This window comes from Rhinopithecus roxellana, chromosome 5, assembly GCF_007565055.1.
Source record: "Rhinopithecus roxellana isolate Shanxi Qingling chromosome 5, ASM756505v1, whole genome shotgun sequence".
NCBI classification, from domain to species: Eukaryota; Metazoa; Chordata; class Mammalia; order Primates; family Cercopithecidae; genus Rhinopithecus; species Rhinopithecus roxellana.
Genome location: NC_044553.1, coordinates 65,382,823 through 65,409,026, shown reverse-complemented (window position 1 = coordinate 65,409,026; position 26,204 = coordinate 65,382,823). Strand labels below are relative to the sequence as shown.

The 26,204-nt window shown below is 41.3% G+C and overlaps 1 long non-coding RNA gene across 1 annotated transcript; it reads left to right on the top strand.

Moving 5' to 3' along the window:
• The first annotated feature begins 23,338 nt into the window (after positions 1-23,338).
• Positions 23,339-24,876, top strand: LOC104670870. Its single transcript, XR_749204.1, has 2 exons — positions 23,339-23,491; positions 24,064-24,876. It is a non-coding gene; the product is annotated as an uncharacterized LOC104670870 (long non-coding RNA).
• The last annotated feature ends 1,328 nt before the right edge of the window (positions 24,877-26,204 follow it).

Sequence of the window (26,204 nt, the reverse complement as noted above, 5' to 3'; positions counted from 1 at the left end):
ATGAACATCGATGCAAAAATCCTCAATAAAATACTGGCAAACCGGATTCAGCAGCACATCAAAAAGCTTATCCACCATGATCAAGTGGGCTTCATCCCTGGGATGCAAGGCTGGTTCAACATTCGCAAATCAATAAACGTAATCCAGCATATAAACAGAACCAAAGACAAGAACCACATGATTATCTCAATAGATGCAGAAAAGGCTTTTGACAAAATTCAACAGCCCTTCATGCTAAAAACGCTCAATAAATTCGGTATTGATGGAACGTACCTCAAAATAATAAGAGCTATTTATGACAAACCCACAGCTAATATCATACTGAATGGGCAAAAACTGGAAAAATTCCCTTTGAAAACTGGCACAGGACAGAGATGCCCTTTCTCACCACTCCTATTCAACATAGTGTTGGAAGTTCTGGCTAGGGCAATCAGGCAAGAGAAAGAAATCAAGGGTATTCAGTTAGGAAAAGAAGAAGTCAAATTGTCCCTGTTTGCAGATGACATGATTGTATATTTAGAAAACCCCATTGTCTCAGCCCCAAATCTCCTTAAGCTGATAAGCAACTTCAGCAAAGTCTCAGGATACAAAATTAATGTGCAAAAATCACAAGCATTCTTATACACCAGTAACAGACAAACAGAGAGCCAAATCATGAATGAACTTCCATTCACAATTGCTTCAAAGAGAATAAAATACCTAGGAATCCAACTTACAAGGGATGTAAAGGACCTCTTCAAGGAGAACTACAAACCACTGCTCAATGAAATAAAAGAGGACACAAACAAATGGAAGAACACACCATGCTCATGGATAGGAAGAATCAATATCGTGAAAATGGCCATACTGCCCAAGGTTATTTATAGATTCAATGCCATCCCCATCAAGCTACCAATGAGTTTCTTCACAGAATTGGAAAAAACTGCTTTAAAGTTCATATGGAACCAAAAAAGAGCCCGCATTGCCAAGACAATCCTAAGTCAAAAGGACAAAGCTGGAGGCGTCACGCTACCTGACTTCAAACTATACTACAAGGCTACAGTAACCAAAACAGCATGGTACTGGTACCAAAACAGAGATATAGACCAATGGAACAGAACAGAGTCCTCAGAAATAATACCACACATCTACAGCCATCTGATCTTTGACAAACCTGAGAGAAACAAGAAATGGGGAAAGGATTCCCTATTTAATAAATGGTGCTGGGAAAATTGGCTAGCCGTAAGTAGAAAGCTGAAACTGGATCCTTTCCTTACTCCTTATACGAAGATTAATTCAAGATGGATTAGAGACTTAAATGTTAGACCTAATACCATAAAAACCCTAGAAGAAAACCTAGGAAGTACCATTCAGGACATAGGCATGGGCAAGGACTTCATGTCTAAAACACCAAAAGCAACGGCAGCAAAAGCCAAAATCTACAAATGGAATCTAATTAAACTAAAGAGCTTCTGCACAGCAAAAGAAACTACCACCAGAGTGAACAGGCAACCTACAGAATGGGAGAAAATTTTTGCAATCTACTCATCTGACAAAGGGCTAATATCCAGAATCTACAAAGAACTCAAACAAATATACAAGAAAAAAACAAACAACCCCATCAAAAAGTGGGCAAAGGATATGAACAGACATTTCTCAAAAGAAGACATTCATACAGCCAACAGACACATGAAAAAATGCTCATCATCACTCGCCATCAGAGAAATGCAAATCAAAACCACAATGAGATACCATCTCACACCAGTTAGAATGGCAATCATTAAAAAGTCAGGAAACAGCAGGTGTTGGAGAGGATGTGGAGAAATAGGAACACTTTTACACTGTTGGTGGGATTGTAAACTAGTTCAACCATTATGGAAAACAGTATGGCGATTCCTCAAGGATCTAGAACTAGATGTACCATATGACCCAGCCATCCCACTACTGGGTATATACCCAAAGGATTATAAATCATGCTGCTATAAAGACACATGCACACGTATGTTTATTGTGGCACTATTCACAATAGCAAAGACTTGGAATCAACCCAAATGTCCATCTGTGACAGACCGGATTAAGAAAATGTGGCACATATACACCATGGAATACTATGCAGCCATAAAAAAGGATGAGTTTGTGTCCTTTGTAGGGACATGGATGCAGCTGGAAACCATCATTCTTAGCAAACTATCGCAAGAACAGAAAACCAAACACCGCATGTTCTCACTCATAGGTGGGAACTGAACAATGAGATCACTTGGACTCGGGAAGGGGAACATCCCACACCGGGGCCTATCATGGGGAGCGGGGAGGGGGGAGGGATTGCATTGGGAGTTATACCTGATATAAATGATGAACTGATGGGTGCTGACGAGTTGATGGGTGCAGCACACCAACATGGCACAAGTATACATATGTAACAAACCTGCACGCTATGCACATGTACCCTAGAACTTAAAGTATAATAAAAAAAAAAAAACAAAAGAAAAGAATAAATAAGAGTAAAAGCAATGGGAAAAAACTATTAATGATCTGCAAAATTAAAAGCTGGTAGTTGCATTATGAATAGAACAGGAAAATCTCAAGCAAGCATGCCCAATTAGAAAGAAAAAGGGATGAACTACATGTACATAAAAGAATATTACAAAAAAACTGAATTCTTATACATTCAAAAACTTAGATAACATGAAAAATTATCTACAAGTATATAGATAAAAACAGAAACAGGTGTGTATACACAAACATATATAGATATGCGTATACATGCAAAATTTACCCAAGAAAACATAAGAACATCTCAATAAACCAATCACCATTAAGTAAACTGAATTGCTAGTCAATAGTTGGTTTTCCATATGGAAAGAGATAAAATTGAATACCCAGCTCATACTGTACACAAAAATAAACTCCAGAAAAAATTAAATGCCTATAAGTAAAAAAATCCCAAACTTTTATAATTATCATAATATAATGTAAAAGAATATGTTTAGGAATTTAGAGTAAAGACTAATATCTTAAGCCCTCAAAAAAGCAAAAATCATAAGAAACAAATTGATAAACTTGACTACATAGAGATTAAAATTTCTACATTACAATACACAGCAAAACACACAAGTAACAAACTGGAAGAAGATAGTTTGCTAGTGATATGGATTTGAATGCAGGATACAATTCCTATAATCATTAAGAAAAAAGACAAACATACCATTAGAAAAATTAGTCAAAATAAATGAATGAGCAATGCACAGAGGAAACATGATGTCCCTAAAAATTGGTCAAATGTAAATTTTAAACTATAAGGTATCATCAGGTAAGCTAAATAATACCAAATGTGGAAGAGATTATGAGGAAACATTTGCTCTCATACAGTGCTATAGGAGCATAAATTGATATAATCACTTTGAAGAGGAATTTAGTAATTAAAAATGTGACTGTCTTTTAGTTCAACAATTTCATTCCTAGTCAGATATCTTCCAATCTCATCACATTCTCATCCTCCTGAAAAAGAAAATCAAACGAAATCCAAATGGCTTTACAAGTTATTTTATCAAACCCTAAAAAGAAAAGAAAACCCAGAGAATCTCATCCTATATTAACCAGTTTCAAGAAATTGGGGAAAAATGAAAAATTATCCTGTTCATTTTATATGATAACTTTGTTATAAAAGATAAGATAACTTTTATACCAAAACCAGAAATTCTCGCATGTCCTTACAAGAAGAATAGTACAAAAATGCTCACTGCAATATTATTCGAAATAGCCAATATTTACAAAATGGAAATTTCCATTAGTAAGGAAATGGATACATTATAGAATGCTTCTCATTACGGACTACTACGCAGCAGTTAAAATGAATGAACTACTACTGAGCCATAAAAAGGAACGAATTAATGGCATTTACAGCAACACAGATGGAATTGGAGACTATTATTCCAAGTGAAGTAACTCAGGAATGGAAAATCAAACATAGTATGTTCTCACTTATAAGTAGGAGCTAAGCTATGAGGATGCAAAGGCATAAGAATGACACAATGAACTCTGAGGACTCAGAGGGAAAGGGTGGGAAGGGGGTGAGGAATAAAAGACTACAACTTGGGTTCAGTGTATACTGCTTGGGTGATGGGTGCACCAAACTCTCACAAATCACCACTAAAGAACTTACTCATGTAAGCAAATACCACCTATTTCCCAAAAACCTATGGAAGTAAAAAATTTTTTAAAAAGTTAAATGAAGGCCAGGCGTGGTGGCTCACGCCTGTAATCCCAGCACTTTGGGAGGCCGAGGCAGGTGGATCATGAGGTCAGGAGATCGAGACCCTCCTGGCTAACACGGTGAAACCCCGTCTCTACTAAAAATACAAAAAAAAAAAAAAAAACTAGCCGGGCGCAGTGGCCGGCGCCTGTAGTCCCAGCTACTCGGAGGCTGAGGCGGGAGAATGGCGGGAACCCGGGAGGCGAAGCTTGCAGTGAGCCGAGATGGTGCCACTGCACTCCAGCCTGGGCGACACAGTGAGACCCCACTCTCAAAAAAAAAAAAAAAAAAGAAAGAAAAAAGTTAAATGAACTAGATCCATCTGTATCAATGTAGACTGCAAAAACACAAAAATGACAAAAATAAGTTAAGAACACTAAAGTTGGTATATTTGTGTAAAACAATAGGTTGCTACATGTTCTATAAATGCACGCACACACACACACACACACACACATACACACCACACCACACCAAATACACTTTAGTGGAGAGGAAAGGAGGAGAATGAAATCAGGGAGGGGTACAATAAGCTTCAACTTGGCTGGAGAAAAAAGTGAAAGATTAGAACAAAACCAAGTTTTCTCTGACTCTTTGTGCCCAGGCCAGTGCCCCTAGTCAGGGCCTTCCCCAGGATACCAGTGCAGGAACAGCGTTTTCTTTCACCAAATTTGAATCATTTGCACATATTGCATCATCGGTAAATCAGCCAGCATCCCATAGGGCACTCTGACGCAGCCAAAATATTTTAAGTTTCCCATCCTTTTCCCTTTCTAAAGACCAAAAGACTACAGCTGGCTGCCCTGGCTTCTGGCAGCCATGAGAATTCTTTTATTATTGCCTGGGACCCCGGCAAACAAACATCTCTAGTCTTCTCTTTCCCTTTCAGGCTCTGCATTCATCTTCCGAGACCTGACCACATACAAAAGTTAGTGTGCCCTGATTCTCCTTGGAGGGCCCTGTGCCTTGGTGGAAAATTCCTTCTGGACAGTACAGCATAGAATTCAGAGTGCAGTCTCTAGAGTCCCACTCTGTCTGTCTCTGTGGGCAAGGCGCCTCACTTCTATGTGCCTCAATTTCAGCCTCCATGAAATGGAAATAAAAATAGGACCTCCTGGGAAATGTTTTGGAGAGCTTAAGTAATAAGAGCTCACCTTTGGTGCATGCTTACTCTGTGTCAGTTACCAAGCTAAATGCTCCACCTGTCTTATCTAGCCCTCTCAACAATGCAGTGAGGTACACATTTTTGTCTCTCTTTCAACAGATGGAGAAATGAAAATATTCTGTTTAAAGTCACACAGTCAGAAAGCAGCTTTGGTTTTGGGTCTTTGACCATTATGCTACATTGCCTCCCTGTATAAGGGAGACAAGAAGAACCTCATGCAGTATTTCACAGAGTGCTTGGGATACAGAAAACACTCTACAAGGGTTAGATATTGTAGTTGAGAGCCATACTCAGGCTATGCAGCATATAAACACAAAGCTTTACAGAAGTTTCCAGGTCCCATCCACCAAGTGGGTCACTGATCATGACTCACTCCTGCGAACAAACCTGTGAGAGAGATCTGCTTATGAAAGGAAGTGTAAGACAGGTAAGGGAGCTATATATTTTCATCACTATGGCTCTGCCCCCGCAAACCCATTCCATGAGCTTTCTGGCAGTAAGGATCACAGCCTAGCAATGAGCATCTGCCTTAACTTGCTTGTTTCATAGTCTTTAGTCGTCTCAGCGTCAAAATATTGCAAGCTCTTCAAAGGTAACAACTTCTTATGTGTCACCTCCTCCCTGCCCACCTCAGCCTCTCTGTTTTCACTGATGATGTGCTTGTTTTGTCTTAAATTAATAAATGGTTAGATTATTTAGAGATAAGTTGTTTCAACCTAAAAGACTGAGAATCTATGGAATAAGTCGAATTTTTGAAATAAGGAGTCAACTGGGATGCTGCTTTGGTGTCTGTGGAAACTGAAGAATAAATTAATAGGAAATTCTTCCCTAAACTAACTGATCAATAAATAGAGAACACTTTTATCAATTTCAGTATGCTCACATAAAGGAATATTGTACAATCAATAAAAATTATAGTTATAAATAAGAGGGTTTTTGTTTGTTTGTTTTGAGATAGGGTCTTGCTCTGTCACTCAGACTGGAACACAGTGGCTCAATCTCAGCTCACTGAAACCTCTACCTCTTGGGTTCAAATGATTTTCATGCCTCAGCCTCCGGAGTAGTTGGAATTATAGGCACACATTACCATACTCTGCTAATTTTCATATTTTTAGTAGAGACAGCATTTCTCCATGTTGCTGAGGCTGGTCTGGAACTCCTGGCCTCAAGTGATCCACCTGCCTTGGCCTCCCGAAGTGTTGGGATTACAAGAGTAATTTAAGAGCTTTTAATAACAGATGTTAAAGCAAACTAAATATGGCCTAAGAAGGACTCTGTACTTCTATATTTGAGCCCTTGTGGATGAAGAGTAACTTAGCTTAATAGTCTGACAAAATCGAAAACCTAACTTAATAGTAGGCACCTGTAACAATGTCTGAGTGTTGGCCAGTCCCAACGGCCATACTTCAACCATTCAAAGACTACTGAATGTTCAAACTGTTCAAATAAGGCAAACACCAAGCTGTAACCAATCTCACTCTTTCTGTACCTCATTTCTAATTTCTGTATGTCACTTTATTTTGTGTATAAATTTGTTTTGACCACGAGGCACCCCTGGAGTCTCTGTTTGATCTGGTGTGATTCTGGGGGCTGCCCGATTCACGAATCATTCATTACTCAATGAAACTCTTTCAAATTTAATTCAGCTGAAATTTTTCGTTTATCATAGAGAAGAATGTTTATGATATAATGTTAAGTGGAAAAGTAGGATACATAATTACACATCAAATGCAATCTCAGCTGAACAGAACATAAGCACAGAAGAAAGAATGGAAGGAAGTATGGTAAATTCACAGTATTTGTCTGAATGGTGAGATTTTGAATGATTTGTACTTTTTCTTTAGACTTTTCTGTGCTTCTGAAATTTTACAATAAGCATTTACTTATTGTATTAACTGAAAATGTTAACTTTCCAAATGGTTCCTTCACAGAATGCAGCTTCCTAGGCACACTGGCACCTCCTCTTCTCCCTCCACCAAAGACAGTGAAAGAATGGAGTCTGAAAGCTTGATCTGGGCTTTCACTCTCCCAGTCACTGGTTAGAGGAGCTTGGTTGAGCTCTTGTAAGCCTCAGTTTCTCCTTTAGATAAATAGGAATATAGGAATAACAGCTCCTCCTTACCCCGATATTGTAAGGACCGCCTGTGATGGAACAGAAGTGGAAGCACTTTGTAAATCCAAGTACCACCTAAACCTTAGCTGGTTATATTTGCTCTGCTGTGATAGCACAGTTTTTTACTATTGTACCCCCGCCCCCAACACACACACACACACACACACTGACTCATATAGGCCTTTCCACCTCAGCATGCTTTTGTGGGAGAGAACACTTACCATGACTGCCTTTTATCTCCTCCTATCCCAGGCCACACACTGCTAGTCTCGCCTCTCCAGTGGCCTGCTGCTGAGGGGCCCAGAGCCACACCTGCTTTTCTTAGGTGGTAGCGGGTCGGGGTGGCTATTGTTGGAACAGAAGAAGGGTGACATCATCCTGGGTGCTGCCCATGAAGTGACCACAGGGCAGGGGCAGCCAAAGGCAAGTGCAGAAAGAAAAGCAAACACAGGAAAGGAAGCACCAGAGTCGAGAGCAGGGAGGGTGACATTTCAGGAACTGCAGCTTCTATAGCTCTAGGCTCCCCATAGGGACCTGCCAGTTCTGGACAGGGAAAGCTTTGTTGCCCATCTGGTTGACTTCTCAAGATTAGCCCTGTTGGTCAGAGCTCAACGCACCATCCAGAGCAACACCTTAGTGAACTGTCGCTTTTTATAAACCTTATATATTGCAAAATATTTGGACATATATTTTCTCTCTTGATCCTCACAACACTGCTATGAGAAGTGTATCTTCTCCATCCTAGATCCTGGATAGTTTAAATGCATTATTCAAGGTTACACATTCTACTACCAATAATTCATTTGGATCATAGCTAATCTAACTATGCCTGGTGCTAATTCTTCTAGTCTCCAGGTGACAAATATCTTGCTATGTAAAGACCCAGCTCTGTTTTTTCTTTTAATAAATTGTAGGAATTATATATAATACTTGGAGTTGGCCAGAAACGGTGGCTCACACCTGTAATCCCAGCACTTTGGGAGGCTGAGGTGAGTGGATCACCTGAGGTCAGGAGTTCAAGACCAACCTGGCCAACATGGGGAAACCCCATCTCTACTAAAAAAAAAAAAAAAAAAAAAAAAAATTAGCTGCGTATCGTGGCAGGAGCTTGAGGCAGGGGAATCACTTGAACCCAGGAGGCAGAGGTTGCACTGAGCTGAGATCGCATCATTGCATTCCAGCCTGGGCAACACAGTGAGACTTAAAAAAAAAAAAAAAAAAAAAAAAAAACGGAGTTATTCATTCATTTCCATAGTTATTAAGGGCCCATAGTGCATCAAACACTGTTCTTTGCAATAGAGGGTTGGAAGAATAAGGATGAATTATACAGGACTGGTATCTCACTATCTTTCTCTTTCCCTTTCTTTACAGTAAAAATACATCTGTCAAACCTCTCTCCTCTCTATCCCTTCATTATCTCTCTCCTGGACTGTTTCAGCAGGCTCATAAGTGGTCCGCCAGCCTGCAGCCCTGCCCTGTGCTTGTCTATCTTTTTATAACCGTTCAGGGCCATCCCTAACCCTCTGGGTTAGCCCTCCACTTGTTCAATATGGCTGCTGGATAAAAAACAAGATCTTAAGACGGGCTGCAGGGGTCCCTCTGGGTCTGTGTCCTCCCTCAGCCCCCATGTCTTTTCTATTCTCCCTGCACTTTAATACTGCCCTTCTGGTAGGTAACCACTCCCAGGCCTCCAACACAGCTGCCTTTGCCCATTCCCAGCATTTGCGTACACAACTTTCTCTGCCTGGCGTACTCCTTTCTTAGTCTTGCCTAGCAAATCTCTACTTAGCCTTTACAACAAAGCTCAGATGGTCCCTTCTTCTAGAATACATTTCTGATAGTCTTCCCTGACTCGCAGAAGCCCCCATCTCCTCATGTGGAGTTAACTCCTTGTCATGTTACACTATAAACCTTTTATTATTATTATTATTATTATTATTACTATTATTATTATTATTTTCTAGTCAGAGTCTCACTGTGTCACCCAGGCTGGAGTGCCATGGTGTGATCTCAGCTCACTGCAACTTCTGCCTCCTGGGTTCAAGCGATTCCCCAGCTTCAGCCTCCCGAGTAGCTGAGACTACAGGCACCCGCCACCACGCCCAGCTAACTTTTTATATTTTTAGTAGAGATGGGGTTTCACCATGTTGGCCAGGCTGGTTGAAAACTCCTGACCTCAGGTGATCCACACTCCTTGGCCTCCCAAAGTGCCGGGATGACAGGCGTGAGCCACCTCGCCCGGCCCATGTAAACCTTTTAAACCTATGTTTCTATCCTTCTAGATGAATCCCCTAAAGAGGTTATGGTCACATCTTAACTCCTAGCTCACAGCCCGCCTGGCACATAGTAGAGACTCAATAAATAGTTTTAAATTGGATTAATTGAATTGAGAGAACAAACTGTATTTTTAATCATAACTTAAGTCCCCACCTAAGAAGAAAAATCTTCTGTTGTCTTCATATATCCTTTAGCCTGGCAGGGGGCAGGGAGGAGAAGGGAGCTTGTGATTCCACAAGTTTCACAAGAGTTTGAATGTTTGTGTCCCCTCCAAAATTCATGCTGAATAAGAACATGGTAATATTAAAAGGTGGTGCAACATTTCAATGTAATACAGGACCCGGCTTACAATGTTTCAACTTTACCATAATGCAAAAGTGATATGCATTGAGTAGAAACTGTACTTAACCACACAACCATTCTATTTTTTCCTTTTAGTACAGTATTCAATAAATCACATGAGATAGTCAACACTTTATTATAAAATAAACTTTGTGTTGATGATTTTGCCACCTATAGGCTAATGTAAGTGTTCTCAGCACATGTAAGGTAGGCTAGGCTAAACTATATATGTTTGATAGGTTACATGTATTAAATGTATTTTTGACTTAATATTTTCAACTTACAATGGGTTTATCAGGACACAACCCCATTATAAGTTGAGGAGCATCAGAAGTATTAAGAGGTGGGGCCTTTAGAAAGTGATTAGGCCATGAGGGTTCCTGCCTCATGAATGAGATTAAGACCTTTATAAAAGAGGCTTTCTGGCCAGGCACAGTGGCTCATGCCTGCAATCTCAGCACTTTGGGAGGCCGAGGCGGGCGGATCACCTGAGGTCAAGAGTTCGAGACCAGCCTTGCCAACATGGTGAAACCCCGTCTCTACTAAAAATACAAAATTAGCTGGACGTGGTGGTGCACTGTTATAATCCCAGCTACTTGGGAGGGTGAGGCAAGAGAATTGCTTGAACCCAGGAGGCGGAGGTTGCAGTGAGCCAGGATCATACCACTGCACTGAAGACTCTGTCTCAAAAAAAAAAAAAGAACAGAGGCTTTCTATAGCATTTGCCATTTTTGTCCTTACATTCCTTTTGTCATGTGAGGGCACAGCATTCATCCCTTCTGAAGGATGCAGCAACAAGACGCCGTCTTAGAAGCAGAATGGGGGCCATCTCCAGACACCAAACCTGCTGGCTCCCTGATCTTGGATTTCTCAGCCTCCAGAATTGTGAAAAATACACTCTATTTTTTAAACAAATTATCCAGTATATTCTATTCTGTTATAGCAGCACAAATGGACTAAGACAACATATTATCTGTTTTAATGTGTTCAACTTAAAACCATTCTTTATGCTCATCCATGTTCATTACATGTTTGTTGAAAGCAAATTTTGTGTTTGTGTGTGTGTGAATTTTAATTTTGTGGATTTTGTGAATTTTTAATCTTGTGAATTGTGTGAAAGTGAATTTTTGTGTGTGTGAATTTTTAAAAGCTGCAGTTTTTGAACATCTACTACCAGCTTTGCCCTAGGGGGTATACAGCAGGATTAGATATGCTCTGTACCTGCAAGGACACAAGACTGTCCTCGAGAATAGGATCTGAGTGCTTGGACAGGAGAATGCTGGAGCCAGAAGTCCAAGTTTGGGGAAGAATGAACAGTAAGGAGGAATCACTGAATCCAGGGGGACAGACAAGCTATCTCAGGGATAGGAAGGTAGGGCCAAGAACACAAATTCAAGCCTCGAGTCCTGGGCTCCCTGAGGTTTAAGCAGAGGAAGAAGAGCCCTCTAGAGCAGAGTGCAAATTGCAGCAGAGAGGTCAGAGGCAGAAAAGACAATCACATTGCACAGTAAGACATATTCTCTAAGGACAGCCTGGTTGGACTCTAGCTATCGAGAGGCAGGGGCCATTGCTACAACTCGTTTTATAGTTCAGTAAGTATTTTTCCACTGTTGTATTTTCACCAACTGATTGACAAGAAGACACGAACAGGTTGGGTGAGGCCCTTAAGCCAGAGCAGATCCATTTCTCTCCATCAAGATAAGAACAGGAGGAGGGGCAAGTCTCCACCCCTGCACCTCCAAAGTCAGCTCCCTGGGTGTTATTCAGCACCACGACATCAGTATTCCAACACCAGAGTTCCTCCAAATATCCATGTAAACACGCATTTACATTTAAATTGTGCTCCTCTGGATTCAGACTCTTTCTCTGAAAACTCTAACAATCCAATTATCAAGAAAACCAACATGTCATTTCTAAGCCTGGTGGTAGAGACCTTCTCTTCTCCCAGAAAACTCCTTGTTCAGCATGAAGCAGCTTCAGGTGTCCCTGTCTGGATGGGTTTGGTCAGCATCCCAGCACATTCAAGGAAAAAAGTGCAAATATTTGTGTTCTTCAGTAGGAAAGGATGAGGGTCAAGGAAGCATGCTAGCAAACCACTGCATTCATTTTAATGCGTAGAGAGGGAAGGGTGGTCAAGGAAAACTTAAGAGAAGAAAAGCCTTGTAAAAACTGCTGGAAGTGCTGGAAAGAGCTCTGCTCTGGAATTAGAGAGAGCTGGCTTTGCATCCCAGTGTGATGGCTTCTTAGCTTTCTGAGCTTCAGTTCATCTACCTCTCTATACAGCAAGGTCAAAGGTTTTCAGTGACCTGGGCTAATATGTGCCTTGTATGGTTATCTTGATGATTAAATGAAGCAATGTATATGAATATTCCTGGCACAAAGTAGACATTCAGGAAATGCTTTTCCCTTCCTTGTGAAGGCTGGGAATGCTGATTGGTAGAAAGTAAGAGATAAGCATCCTCCTAGGAGGAAGGAACCAAACCATCAGGCAAACCATGGAGGGCTGGGCAGTGAAGGAATTTGCTTGTCAGTTTAATGCCTTGAAGTTTACTCAACTCAGTGAATGTGGGGCTTCTTTTATCAGATCTTGGACTAAGAGTACAAGGGCTGAACCTAAGGACAAGAGAAGGGGAAGAAAGTACTTCACCCGGCATGTGATTAATATGAAAAATGGGTCAAGCCTAGGGATGCACTAAATCTATTCACTCTGCAGTATCAGTGGGGTGTTCCCTCCCTACTTACTAGAAACTAAACCAAGTCAAAGGAAGAAAATGGAGAAAACAAAGAAAGGGCTAGGAGAAAAACAATTAACACAAACATTTCAGGTTCTGCATACAGAGTCAGAGCTCCCACACCCAAGCAGACCTTGGTGTCATAGATTCCAGATTGCAGCTTTAGGAGACAGCCAAACTATTAGGTCAGTCTTCTTGAGGATCTCACATGGCTAAAGAGTATTCTTTCTAACAGATGTTTAAAACCCAAATACTTTCAACGACCTTCAGCCAACATCTCCATAGCATCTGGTTGGCCAAGACCACTTCACGTACCCTCTTCTTGTCAGCCAGCCTGACAACCACCTTCAGTGGAGGGAAGAAGAATCCTTCTCACTAGTTATTTTGGGAGTGGGTTAGATGAAGAAATTGGGACACAGCGAAGAACCTGGCCAAGAAGCATGAAAAGCTGATCTTATTGCTGTTCTCCTTGGATGTGGTTTGAAACCTGTCCCATCTCAGGGTGCTCATTTCCTCATTAGTAAAACAAAGATATTACCCATGTAGCTGACACATGTCTGGGCCAGGAGTCATAGGGGCTTACATTCATGTAGCCCCCAAGCATATTCACATCCTTTTTTTTTTTTTTAAGATCTTCACAATATTGTTGAAAGGAAAGCTGGGAAAATGGCAGTTTCTCCCCTTCACAGCTGAGGCATCTGAAATTCAGAGAATTTAAGTGTCTTCTCAAGAGCAAGTCAGGAGTAGAACTGGCCCCAATCCCAATGCCCATTCCACTCCAACCCACTGCCAATTTTTTGCTATAAAAATGCAATTGATTGTAAAGTATTCATAAAATATGGTGTTTCTTTTTATATAATTTTATTGTTTCTCATTTTAACCAAAGTATTGCATATTCATCATAGAAAATTTAGAAAGAACAAATAAGTAAAGGGAAGAAAATCATGATTACCCGTAACTTCACTGAAATATAATGTTGTTTAAGGAAAAAGTAAAATGATAACATGCCATTGTGCTAATCACCTAACATTCAATCCTGAGATCACCAAAGATGATAGGGTTCAAGAGTTACACCGGGCAGCAACCAGAGACTATGCTCTTAGGGAGAGAGAGGCTCATGAGGAGAGCTGTAGCAGCAGTTAAAGGAAAAAGTAGTGTCTGAGTTTGAATGCAGACAGATCTGTATGCTGTGGGGAAAGGCCAGTGGAGGGGGATGCAGCTGCTGCTCCAGCAGGGAAAGAACAGAGCTGGAGTGACCTCCCTCTCAAGAGGTAGGGCCCATGTGGAGAAACAGCACTATCGGCTTTTTGTCCATATGATCAGGACAGACACAGGGTGGAAGATGGGAGAGATGGTGATGGGTCTCTAGAAGTTCTTTACTGATTTCCTCTTTGTGAAATTGTTTTCTTTAGTGATGTAGAAGGCAAGGTCTATCTGAAAATATAAGGAAGATAATTGAGGGTTTGAGAAGACAAGGAGAGAGTAGAAACAGTTGTCTCTGAGAAAGAGAGAAAACAGCAGTGAGGGCTCTGGTGAAGACCTCAGTTTGGTCTTATGTTTTCTCCAGCTGCACAGGCATAGGCTTGGAGTAGAAAATGAGTTGGACATAATCAGCCAGTGGCTAAGCAAGCTGGAATGAAGATCTAGGAGAGAAACTAGGAAGGTGGAGGTGTGCAAAGAAAGTGAAATGGTAAGGAAAAAAGAGAAGGTTTCTGGAAATTTCGAGAGAGACATAATGTTGGTGGATCCATGGCTAATAGGTGAAGAAGAGCTATTGGGGCTTGTGTAGAAAAGCATGTGAGCTAGAAAGAGAGAAGGAGTGGTCAGGAGATGAGTGTTTAAAATTGTGATTGCTGCTGGCACTGCAGTTATTAGTAATGACAAGGTCTAGGCTTTGACCTTGAAAGTGAGCAGCTGAATTAGGGTAGGATAGAATCATCGGCAAGACAAGATCAGGGAATTGAGAGGGCTAAGAAAAATAAAGATTCTTTAATTCACCTTAAAAAATGTATTGGGAGCATGGTGTATATTTATAATGAAATTACAAAGAATTAAGATGGAATAGTGTTGGAGACTGTAAAGTGAGAGAGAACTTAAAATTGTGGAGAAAATGTGGTAGTGACCCACAGATAAGGGGAAGGCTTTGCACCATACATTACTGGGTATTCGATCTTGGAACTCTGACATTCAAAGCACTTATATGTGATGTTACTTAATTTGGTTTTTTGTTTGTTTGTTTGTTTAAGACAGAGTCTCACTCTGTTGCCCAGGCCTGGAGTGCAATGGTATGATCTCAGTTCACTGCAGCATTTACCTCCTGGGTACAAGCAATTCTAGTGTCTCAGCCTCCCAAGTAGTTAGGATTACAGGCATGCACCATCACTCTGGGCTAATTTTTGTATTTTTAGTAGAGAAGGGGTTTTACCATGTTGCCCTGACTGGTCTTGAACTCTTGACATCAAGAGATCTGCCCGCCTCAGCCTCCCAAAGTGCTAGGATTATAGACATGAGCAACAGCGCCCGGCCTGATGTGACTTAATTTGAAATTATTTAGGAATAGAAATTTTTTTTCCAGTGGATTAAAAAAAGCAAATAAATGAGCAAAGAACATAAAATCTTAAAATGTATACATTCTCAGCCTCCTCCATTGAAGAAATTCTATCGTTTTAAGGTGTAGAGCTTCCACTAAAGAGTGATGAGTTTTGTTACCACAGACATTTAAATTACTGGTGATCACCCTGAACTAGTGGAAGTTTTGTTAGAGCAGGTCAATTTCCCTCAAAATATAGGGGCTTGTTTGTTTGTTTTGTTTTGTTTTGTTTTGTTTTGTTTTGTTTTTGAGACAGAGTCTCGCTGTGTCGCCCAGGCTGGAGTGCAGCGGCATGATCTTGGCTCACTGCAGCCTCCACCTTCTGGGTTCAAGCTGATTCTCATTTCTCAGCCTCCTCAGTAGCTGTAGCTGGGATTACAGGTTTGTGCTACTACACCTGGCTCAGAGCAGATGCTTTTTTTTTTTTTTTCCTTTGTGTTGTTTTTTTGAAACAGAGTCTCGCTCTGTCACCCAGGCTGGATTGCAGTAGTGTGATATTGGCCCACTGCAACCTCCGCCTCTCAGGTTCAAATGATTCTCCTGCCTCAGCCTCCTGAGTAGCTGGGACTACAGGTGCCTGCCACCACACCTGGATACTTTCTGTATTTTTAGTAAAGATGGGCTTTCACCATATTGGCCAGGCTGGTCTCAAACTCCTGACCTCAGATAATTCACCTGTCTCAGCCTCCAAAAATGCTGGGATTACAGGCATGAGCCACCACACATGGCCAGAGATGCTTCTTAAACTCAGATGTGGAGGGTGAACATGAGGATAAACTTGCAAAAACATGTCAGGGAATACCATTACAAAGATGCAAGAGTAACAGACTTAGAAGTTCAGAGAGTGGCAACTAGCTCCCAGCAGGTTGAAGAGAAGACACCATGAGGAGAGGTAAAAGAAGAGTCTAGAACAGTAGCTCTCAATCCTTAGCTTGCAATAACATCAACTGTGTTGCTTGCTGAAATGCAGGTCCCTCCCGATCTGATGCACACCAGCTTACTACTTCACGAACTCCTCGTCTAAAGAAGTAGACAGTGCCAGCCCACGATGGGCTCGGGGCATGGTACAGAGCTTAGATTTTAACCTCTACAAGATGGGAAATTATTGAAGCATTTCTCACCAAATGTACCAGAGGAAAAACAAGTGTTTCTTCATGGCTAAATGTATTTCAAATCCACATTTTCCCCCTCTTAGCCTAAGCAAGGAACTTTCCAACATTCCAGGAAACTATAACCTTCCTTGGTATCATTAACAGATATGAGAAGTAGGATCTAGCACACAGGAGGTTCTTAATAAATGCTAAATAAATAAATAATAAGTAAATAAAATGTAATATGGTTTATATAATACTGTCACCTCCACTCACTATCACTCCAAAATTAATATTGCTTTCTTTTAAAGGCCTTATATATTCCTAAAGTTCCTTTTCAAACTCTAAACCCATTCAGAAAGCCTTTGGATTCAGCATGCCTTCCTTCACCAAATTTATAGGAAGGACAATCTTGAGCCATCTGGTGCCTATTTAATTTTTAACCACCTCTCCCTTGAAATATTTCTTTCTTCATTCTTATTTTGTCCTAAAAACTTGGCTATGAGCTAAACTGCACCATCTGTGACTTCCAGTAAATACAACTGTTGCTAATGAAATTACCCAGTTTCATCATTTTGATTTAAATGCCTTGCCTGTTTTTCTTCTGACCTTTTGTTGCTTGCCATCAAACTCAAGCTTTTGTGAATTCAGATACATACGTCCATGTAGGTCAGTCTTGAGGAATAAATCTTCTCTGTGAAGCACAAGAACCTGGGCCAAGCCCGCTCAGCAGGCTGACATGGGAGGTGGGGGCCGGGGCTGTGCAGAGAAATATAGATGGCACTTGTGCCCGTCCGCTCAATGTGCGCAGGGCCCCAGGGCAGACCCCTGCCATGTGACCAAGTGGCCACTCGGTCTGGCTCTCCGGCCTCCCATTTGTTAGGATGCTGATGATATTAATGAGTTGGGGTGTTGGAGCCCATTCCTTGGCCTTTGGTGTCGGTTCCTCCCAGCACAGGAGTGCTTGACCTGATTGAAGAAAAGGAAAGTTCAGAGATTCTAAACTTTGCCCAAGTGGAGGGAAGGCCTTCCAGAAAAGGAGAAACTTTTGAAGAAATCAGGTCCTTTCACTGCCCAGGACAATGCTTTCATTTAGGTAGCAAACCACTGTCTTTATCATGGCCCTATCAAGGGAATAAAAGAGAATGAAAGACATTCGTCTATCAAGTCATTCAGTCATCAAATTGTTATCGGTACTATTGTGTATATACCAGATAATTAAATAGTGGAGGCCATTACTAGTAATTGCTTTGGCTAACACTTATTGAGTCTTCACTATGTAGCAGGCACCGTGCTCTGCCCCTTACCTAATCAGTTCATTTAATCCTCGTAACAATCCTGTAGCTGGGAACTGTTATTATTCCCACATGACAGTGAACAAGTGAGGCTTAAGGAGTTAAGCCACTTGTCCAGAGTCCCACAGATTCTAACTCATGCTCATCAACTTGCTGCTTTATTGCTTTGCATTTACTGGTGCTCTCTTCCATGCCAGATACTGTGCTGGGAACTGGGGATGCAAAAATGACAAAGATGTAGTCCTTGCCCACTTTCCAGGGAAGCAAGAGATAAAAATGCAAATACGCCATCTGAGTGAAGCTACAACGAAGTAGGAAAAATATTCTGGGGTTGCAGAAAGAGAAGGGATTCTGTCTGGGGGAGCCAAGGAAAGATTCACAGCAAGGAGACATGAGATCTAGGTTCGAAGGGAGATGGCAGCCCTGGCAGAAGGAAAGAGACATCCAAAGGAGTGGAAGTGTATGAACAACGGGCCAAGCGGAAGGAGCTTCTGTGTGGGTGGGGATGGGTGGGAGGGTTAAAGGACTGGGTGGTGTCCTTGCCCAGACTGAAGAGACTGGGATAGTGGGGGGAGTCAACCCCACAACTTTACACAAAAACTGTCTGTCACTGGGTCTCTACAATCATCAGAGGTGGGGTGGAAGTGGGGTGAAAGGTGGGGATGGGGCAGAAGGTGTCTCCAAAGCATCCCAGCACATCTGGTTAGCATTTAACCTAAGAAGCAGCAGGACTCAGCTTTCATTGCTGAATTTTCATTAGCCTTAAGGACTCGCCCGCGCCCTCAAGGGGTTAAACGCTCAGGAGTATATACCCAATAGGCCCAAAGGAGGTTAAGCTGTAGCCCCACAACTCCCCGATTGTCCGTTATCTTCACTTTAATGTCTGCCTCTCTTCTAACTTCAGGATGCTGCTCCTAATGACCGGGAAGGAGATCTGTAAGTAAAAGCTATTTTTAGTTCCACCAACAGTAAAGATATGTTCATTCTCTGTAAGTGTGTCGTCAATGTAGTATGACTTCAGTGAAGACAAAATCTCCACAACCCCAAACGCACCACCCCCGCCGCCGATTCTGTCATCAGTTTCCACATCGCTTCCTTCTTAGGACCAGGCTTTAAAGGCTAATGCTGATAAGAGAACCCTACCGGGAAGGACTGACACCAGCAACAACTTCATCAGGAGCACGCATCAGATCCGCCAATCTCCTCCTAGGGCCCTGGGGAAAGGGACAGGTGGGACCAAAAAAGCTTTCTTGTCCTGGAACAAGGGTCAGTAAATATTTTCTCTAGAGGACCTGACAGTAAATATTTTAGGCTCTGTGGGCCACTTGGTCTTTGTCACAACTACATAACTCTGCTATTGTAGCATGAACACAGCCATGGACAATGGGTGAATGAATGAATGAATGAATGAATGTGACTGTGCTCCAATAAAACTTTATTTGCAAAAATTGGGCATGCAGGCCGGATTTGGTCCACTGGCCATAGTTTGCTAACCACTAAGACAGGTCAATGGGCACCTGTACAGAGAAATAGGATGCCAATCTGAAAAGAGCTCATGGGATGCTGAAAGTGGGATCTACCTAATGAATTTGGTTGCGGCCAGCCCCCAAACATGTTACAGATCCCCGAGGGTGCTCGTGGGAATAGTCCCCTTTTCTGACCTCCAAAACACAGCCTCAGTGTCATCCTGGCTTCATTCCTCATTTTCAATTAATCCAATCTACCACTAATGCTGTGGGGCCACAGCATTTTCCATTAATCCAATATATTGCTATTTTCTCCAATGAAATCCCTAAAACCATCTAAAGCTCAAGAGGTTAAGAAATATGTTCATAGTTATCTACACAGCAGTAAGTGACAAAGCCAGGACTTAAACCATGTATGTCAGACACTAAAAACAGATGAACATCCTCACTGCATCTTTACTTTCCAAGAGCTCCTGGGAAATATGTTTGGCATAAAGCCGGCCATGGCAGCCTCACACAGCATCTCTGGGAACCCTTCCCAATGACCCTCACCTTCTGTACTCATAGCTGAACCCCCTGCCGACCCCAAGGGAGATACTCAAGAAATAAGACCCATTTTTAAATATAACTGCAGGTGGTTGTGGGTGCTGGGATTCCAGGCATATACAGTCAAACTGTACTACGTAAATAGAGAAGTCAGAATGTGAGCTTTTAAATCAAAGGTGTAAGTTTAAAAGTAACTTTGTAAGAAAGTTAAATCGAAAGTTAAAGTTAAATTTTTAATATTAAGAGCAGGGTCTGAAACAAGTGTCTATGAGTCAGCAGGAGAAAAAACTATTATTTTATAATAGCCAAACCTTAATGATACATACATTGTCAACGTCTGAAAATGTTTGAGGTGGCTTAAATATACATGTAAGTGATTAAGACAGTGGTAAAAGAATTAGCTTAAGTAGCAAAAGGGGAGAAGATGCTTGAACCACGCTGCCAGAGAGTTCACAATCACATGGCGTAATCACAATCACTTAGGCCTCAACGAACACTGTTCTCTCTGGTGCAAAACTCTAAAGCTGTGGCCCTCAAAACTTAGGGTGTCCAGGAATGACCTGGAAGGCCTACGTTAAACAAATGACTGGGATCCCTCTGCAGATTCTGACATAGTAGGGCCTGCCTGGCCCCAAAAATCATTGTTTTCCACACACATTCCTGGTAGTTTTGATGAAGATGGTTTAGCGATCATCCATGAGAAATGCTGATTTTCGAGAACTTCATGGCAGGCTCTCTGAACGACACAATCATCGTCATTGTCTCAAGAAGAAACTTAAGCGAAGAAATATTCTTTGACTGACTTTTCAAAGAGCTCAATCCTTGGTAAAAACATTGAGAAGAGAGGATTCTATCACTGCCCTGGGAGGACGTTTCCATCAGGAACTAAGGAAGTTTAGTGCAGATCCTACCTTTCTGGTAATCCCATTCTCTTCAGAGATGGAGCTTGGAGAGCCGAGGTGAATGTATGGTTGGTTTCAGATCTTCATGGTGGGTCTCCATGTTGCCTCCAGAAGAATGACTCAGTCTGGCATCTCTCCACAATATAAAGCCACATGCTTCCCACCTGGACGGTCAAGACACTAGGGTCACAGGGTCCTCTTTCTCCTCTACTCTTTACATCTTGTCATAGTCCCTAAAAAATCTAATTCCTCTAAGCACCACTCTGCTTGCTCCTCTGAATGCCTGTTGCTCTGGGTGTCCTCTGTGCACCCCAATCTCTCCCTAGCCTACCTCTCTGTGCCCAAGAGACAGGGCATATGGATCCCACCAACAGCTCCTGTGCCTTCTAAACTCTGGTTCCCGTTCTACTGAGTCAAAGAGTGGCACCTGCTGCAGTTATTCCTCTGCCAAAGGCCGGGTTCTGAATGGCCATCCTCTCCAGGTTGTAGTGACAGCCCTCTTCTGTCCCTCTGCAAGCCCAAGAGGTAAAAGTTCTCCCATTGATTTTAGCCCTGGGATAGGGCACTTCCTTTGGTGGCGGTCTTTCACCTTACTCATGCTTTTGTAAATAGTCCTGCTCCTCAATTTCCCCATGCTATGAGCATGGAAAGAGAGATGAAGCTATACTACCCGAGAAACGAAAAGGGACCTACTTCACAGTAATTAAAGAAACCCTCATGTGTCTGGGAAAGGTAACAACATTATTCTGTAGAAAGGGAGCAACTGAAAACAAAATCATGAGTGGAACTTCGTGCCACAATTCTAGCAACTATCCCCGCTTCTGTGTGTCTAGGCTATAAATGAGATGATTAATATGAGAGCATATTAAATCTTATTTTTAAAAGGGTTAAAAGTAGTAAATACCTAAAGGAGTGAATTGCATAAGCAAAACCAATTTTTCTCATCTGTAAAACTAATTATTTTTATTACTATCCTTCAATTTGAACAGTTTACCTATAGGGAGATCCCCTGAAACTAGTGCTACGGAATAAAAGATGAAACACTCCTGATTATTGTAAATACAAAATTGCATGCAGGATTGTGTAAAGACAATGCCAGGTTGGACTGCCAGAATGAACCAACAGCACGTGATGTGCTTCCCTGTGCAGAGAGCCTATGAATGGACGTGCAGTCAGGCAGGTTTCACATCACCAAGTTTCCTATCCCAGAAAAGCAGATGTTCATAGCTCTAGGAATGGAATGCGACCCTTGTGGAGAGGCTATAAACGGACACATGGGGGGTGCCTGTCCATATGGATAAGATAGGGCTATAAACGCCCTCATCTTGCCACAACTCTTCTAGGCCTCTTTAGGGTTAAGGCGTACTCCCTTCTGAGAATTTCTGGTCTAACCAGTTGTCTAGCTTCACGTCCTGTTTCTGTGGATTGTTTGTAACCAGCTTTTGCTGTAACTGTTACTGCTGATTAATATCTTGCTAATCATAGGTTATAGAAAGATTGTATTTCCGTTTTAAGGCTCTGTTAGAAATTACTGATGCACACACTATATTGTAAATTCTTATCTCTGTATATTGTACTTCTGCATACAGATGTTATATTAAAGAATTACTTCATCCCCATGTGACCATCTCACCTCATAATCAAATGACCCTAAATCCCTCACTAACCTACCCCCGCCCTCACTGAACTTAATAATAAATGCTGGCATATCCAGTGCATTGTTGGCACTGCGGGACCAGAAGGTGCTGACCCCCCTGGACCCAGTTTTCACTATCTTGTGTGTGTCTATTATTTCTCGACCTTCCGATCCTCCTGGGAACAAAAAGAGAGTCCCGTTGCATTGTGGGCTGCTGGTCAGATCCCACGATATTTACCAGGTGCTCTTACATGTGTTTTCTTATTTGATGTGTACCTCACACCAGCCTTGGAAAGGGGATAGGACTGTTCCCTTTTATATGGAGAAGGATGCTCTGAAACTTCAAGGTATTTGCTCACAAACTCACAGAAGTGATCCAGGCAGATGTTCAGGGCTGTACCCACTATATAAGCCTAATTCAGGTGAGGTTTGCAGTTCTGGATGCCAATAGGTTTCACACAACAGTCAGTTTGCATTGGTTGGTAGTAACTGTGCTGTGTTGAGAAGATTCTGAGGCTGTTTGGACTCAAGAGAAAAGAGTATCTTAACTAGCAATGTCTGGCAAGACATAGAATTAAGGAGCAATACCATGCCTCCTACAGATTTTCTGCCTTGGCACAGTGTTTGAGATCATGGGCTTTGGAGGGATGAAGGCCTAAGTCAGCGCCTGACTCGGTCTCCCCACTCAACCTTCTGAGTCTTGGTTTCCTCATCTGCTATCAAAGGCCATAATATTAACTTCCCCACAGAATTGTTTCTTTTTGTTCTCAACCCAAACTTATTTTCACATGAAAAGAAGCACCACCCTTATCTAAAAGGACAAATCGTGCAGAGAAATCTATGAACAGCATCCATTCTAGACTTAACAATTCAATCAATAAAAGTAGCAAAGTACAGGAGGGGATGAGCTGGGCTTCAAGTTAGGAATGCTGGCATCTGTCCCAGTTTTCCCTTCATAATTTGTTCTAGGGCTATGGAGGTGCCCGTAAAGGACTCTCATTCCTATTGCAAGACAAAGAAAATGCAATCCAATGCAATGTTTCAATCATGGAGTCTTTATTGGACACAGGCTGGCATGAGTTGACGGCACGTGAAAATCAGCAAGGTAGTTTCCAAAATAATATATAAGCCTTTCTTAAAAGTAGGTCCGGTTTGTCAGTCTTGATGAGTTCTGTCTGACCTGTGTAATCATCAGCACATGAGTTGTTTTTTAAATAACGGTTTCTTAATCTAGAAAATGAGATTGTTGGAACACAATTTTTTAAAAAGAGTAATTTTCCTACTGGGAAAAGGAGTATGAGAACTATGTTTGTCAATTTCCTAACTTTCTTGGTGTTATATTGTCTTTGTAGTAATGAAAATAATGGTAATAATACCATAATTTAATATCTTTTTAAACTGTTACTCTTCCCTTTAGAATCAATTTATTTTTCTCTTCTTATCTTTCTGGTGGCTTTGATTACCTCTCTTACTTTTTACAATTTTTGTAACACTTTTATTTTTGTAAGCATTCATTTTCCTTGCAGAATGCAGCATGTGAGCATTATGTGCATGCTTTGCTCATAATAACTGAGATATGCCAGAAAACCTCCCATCCTGAAATATATCCTCCTCACGCATGAAGCTCCATGTTTCTAATAGTGGAATCCATCCCTCTGACTTGTGTTGTCTTTGCAGCTACAAATGCTCACAGGAAGAACAGCAGCTTCAGTCCCTAAACCTTGGTGCAGCTGAGTTTATTAGAGATTTTCCAGACCTTAACAAGAGCCTGTGACAGTACTAAGACCCTGGGAATGGTGAGAAGGAGGCTGGAACCAGGAGGCTGCTGTATTTTACAGGATACTGGAGTGCAAGTCTCAATCAAAGGCTAGAGTTAAAAAAGACATGCCTCTCAGATCCCTCTACCTTTAAGCATCTTTTTTTAAATTAATAATTGGATATTGACCATTAAAACCATCACATGTATAGGAGTTTGTTGTCTAAAATTTGTATTATAGATATAATTGAAATGTTTAGAAATCTTTATAAGTAAGAAAATCATTACTACTTGGGTCAGAAGCAATGCAAGTCAAGCTTAGGTCTATGGTTTTTGTTCCTGATCAGTAACATGTAGACGATTTGCATTCTCTTACCCTCTCTAAATCTGGAAAGATGCACTTCATAGTGTCTCTAATCTCACACATTTTAACTTTCACTTTTAATTGTTGAAAATGTCATTCTGAAATCCAACAATGAATGAATGAATGTGTATATACTCATCATATACGTGTACACACACACAAATAAAACCTGTATCTCAGAGCCCACATATCTTCTTTAAGCTGCTCTTTCAGGAAGATTTATGACACTCTGCTTTACAAAGAAAGTTTAAAAGAGAGAAAGAAAACGAAATGAAACAGTGACTGTTCCCTAGTGCAATTACTCTGTCAAATACTCCCCTAGGGAAAGGAATTTGCTCTTATTGTGAAATAAATTAATATAGAAACCAGACTCCTGCGGTAACTTTTCTTTATCCCCAGGCAGTATTTTCCCACTAGTGCTCTCAAAATTCACTTTTGGTGATACACATATGGGAGGTTGGAAATAGCTAGAAATTATACGTTTGAATTTTAAATATATTCCCATTTCCATAAATGTTAGCAGCTCCCCAAATTATCAGGGAGTACACAATTGTTTAGAGATCGCCTGCCTCAGAAATCAATTGCTTGTTCTCTTCATCCTCGATGGGGGGTGGAGAAGGAGAGGGAGCACTTTCTCTTACCATCTTTTCAATCCCACAAATCAGAATTTCTTTCCCAGAAGCTGTCACTTGCCCAGAAAATTTGGAATGACAAGGTCCATTGGGCTGCAAGAAGAGTGTAGACACACCCAAGCTTAGTTAGTCCTTTTCCCAAAATCCACAACTCAGCATTCACCGGGAACCTTCACTCCCCACTTGCCAGCCCAAGCCCTCCATGATTCCTAATTAGGCATTCACTGCTCAATTAGTGCCCCATTAGCCTCGGACCATGTTAACTTCAAACCACTGGTCACGTTTCTCTTCACTTCAGCCATAATTATGAATGGATAGAACTTACAATCAATCATGGAAACCCTTGCCAGCTGAAATTCACTCTAATCTTAAAACAACATAAGAGCAGTATATGTAAAATCAATTAGGGACTGTCTTAACCAAACTACAGAGCAAAGCAGGGCCTTTTAGGAGGTGGCTATTCAAGGGGGAAAAATCTGGAATATATAGTGCAAATAAACATCAGGCACATGGAAATGAAGATAATGACTAAATGCTCCATGCTGACCTTTATGATTTGAGAGTCTGTGCCTTCCCTTTCTATGTCATGGAAGCCTTACTGATGAACAGGTATAAACCTCTTTTTGTTGCTTCCTAGGGACAGACATTTCCATCTCTAAGTTATTTCACTTAGAAACAACTAATATTTATTGAGCTCTTACTTTGTACCAGGCTTTAGTCTATGGGCTTTATATGTTTTAACTTGTTTAATTCACACTGTGCTGAAAGTTATCTTTCCTATCTCCATTCAATAGGAAAGAAAACTGAGGCTTAAAGATCATAGATACCACCACACAGAGTAGAAAGCAAGAAGACCCTGCGGACGAGAGGTTCTACGTCCTATGCTACATTGTCTACTAGAAGGATTTTAAAATGCCAACAGGTTTAATAACAATAAGTATCTTATCTATCATTTATTAAGTGTCTACTACAGTATGTTCTTTTGCACACACACGCGTGTGTGTGTGTAAGTATAGTGTGTCTGCACTCTTATTTTCCGAACGATGCTGGCTCTTATACACACAAA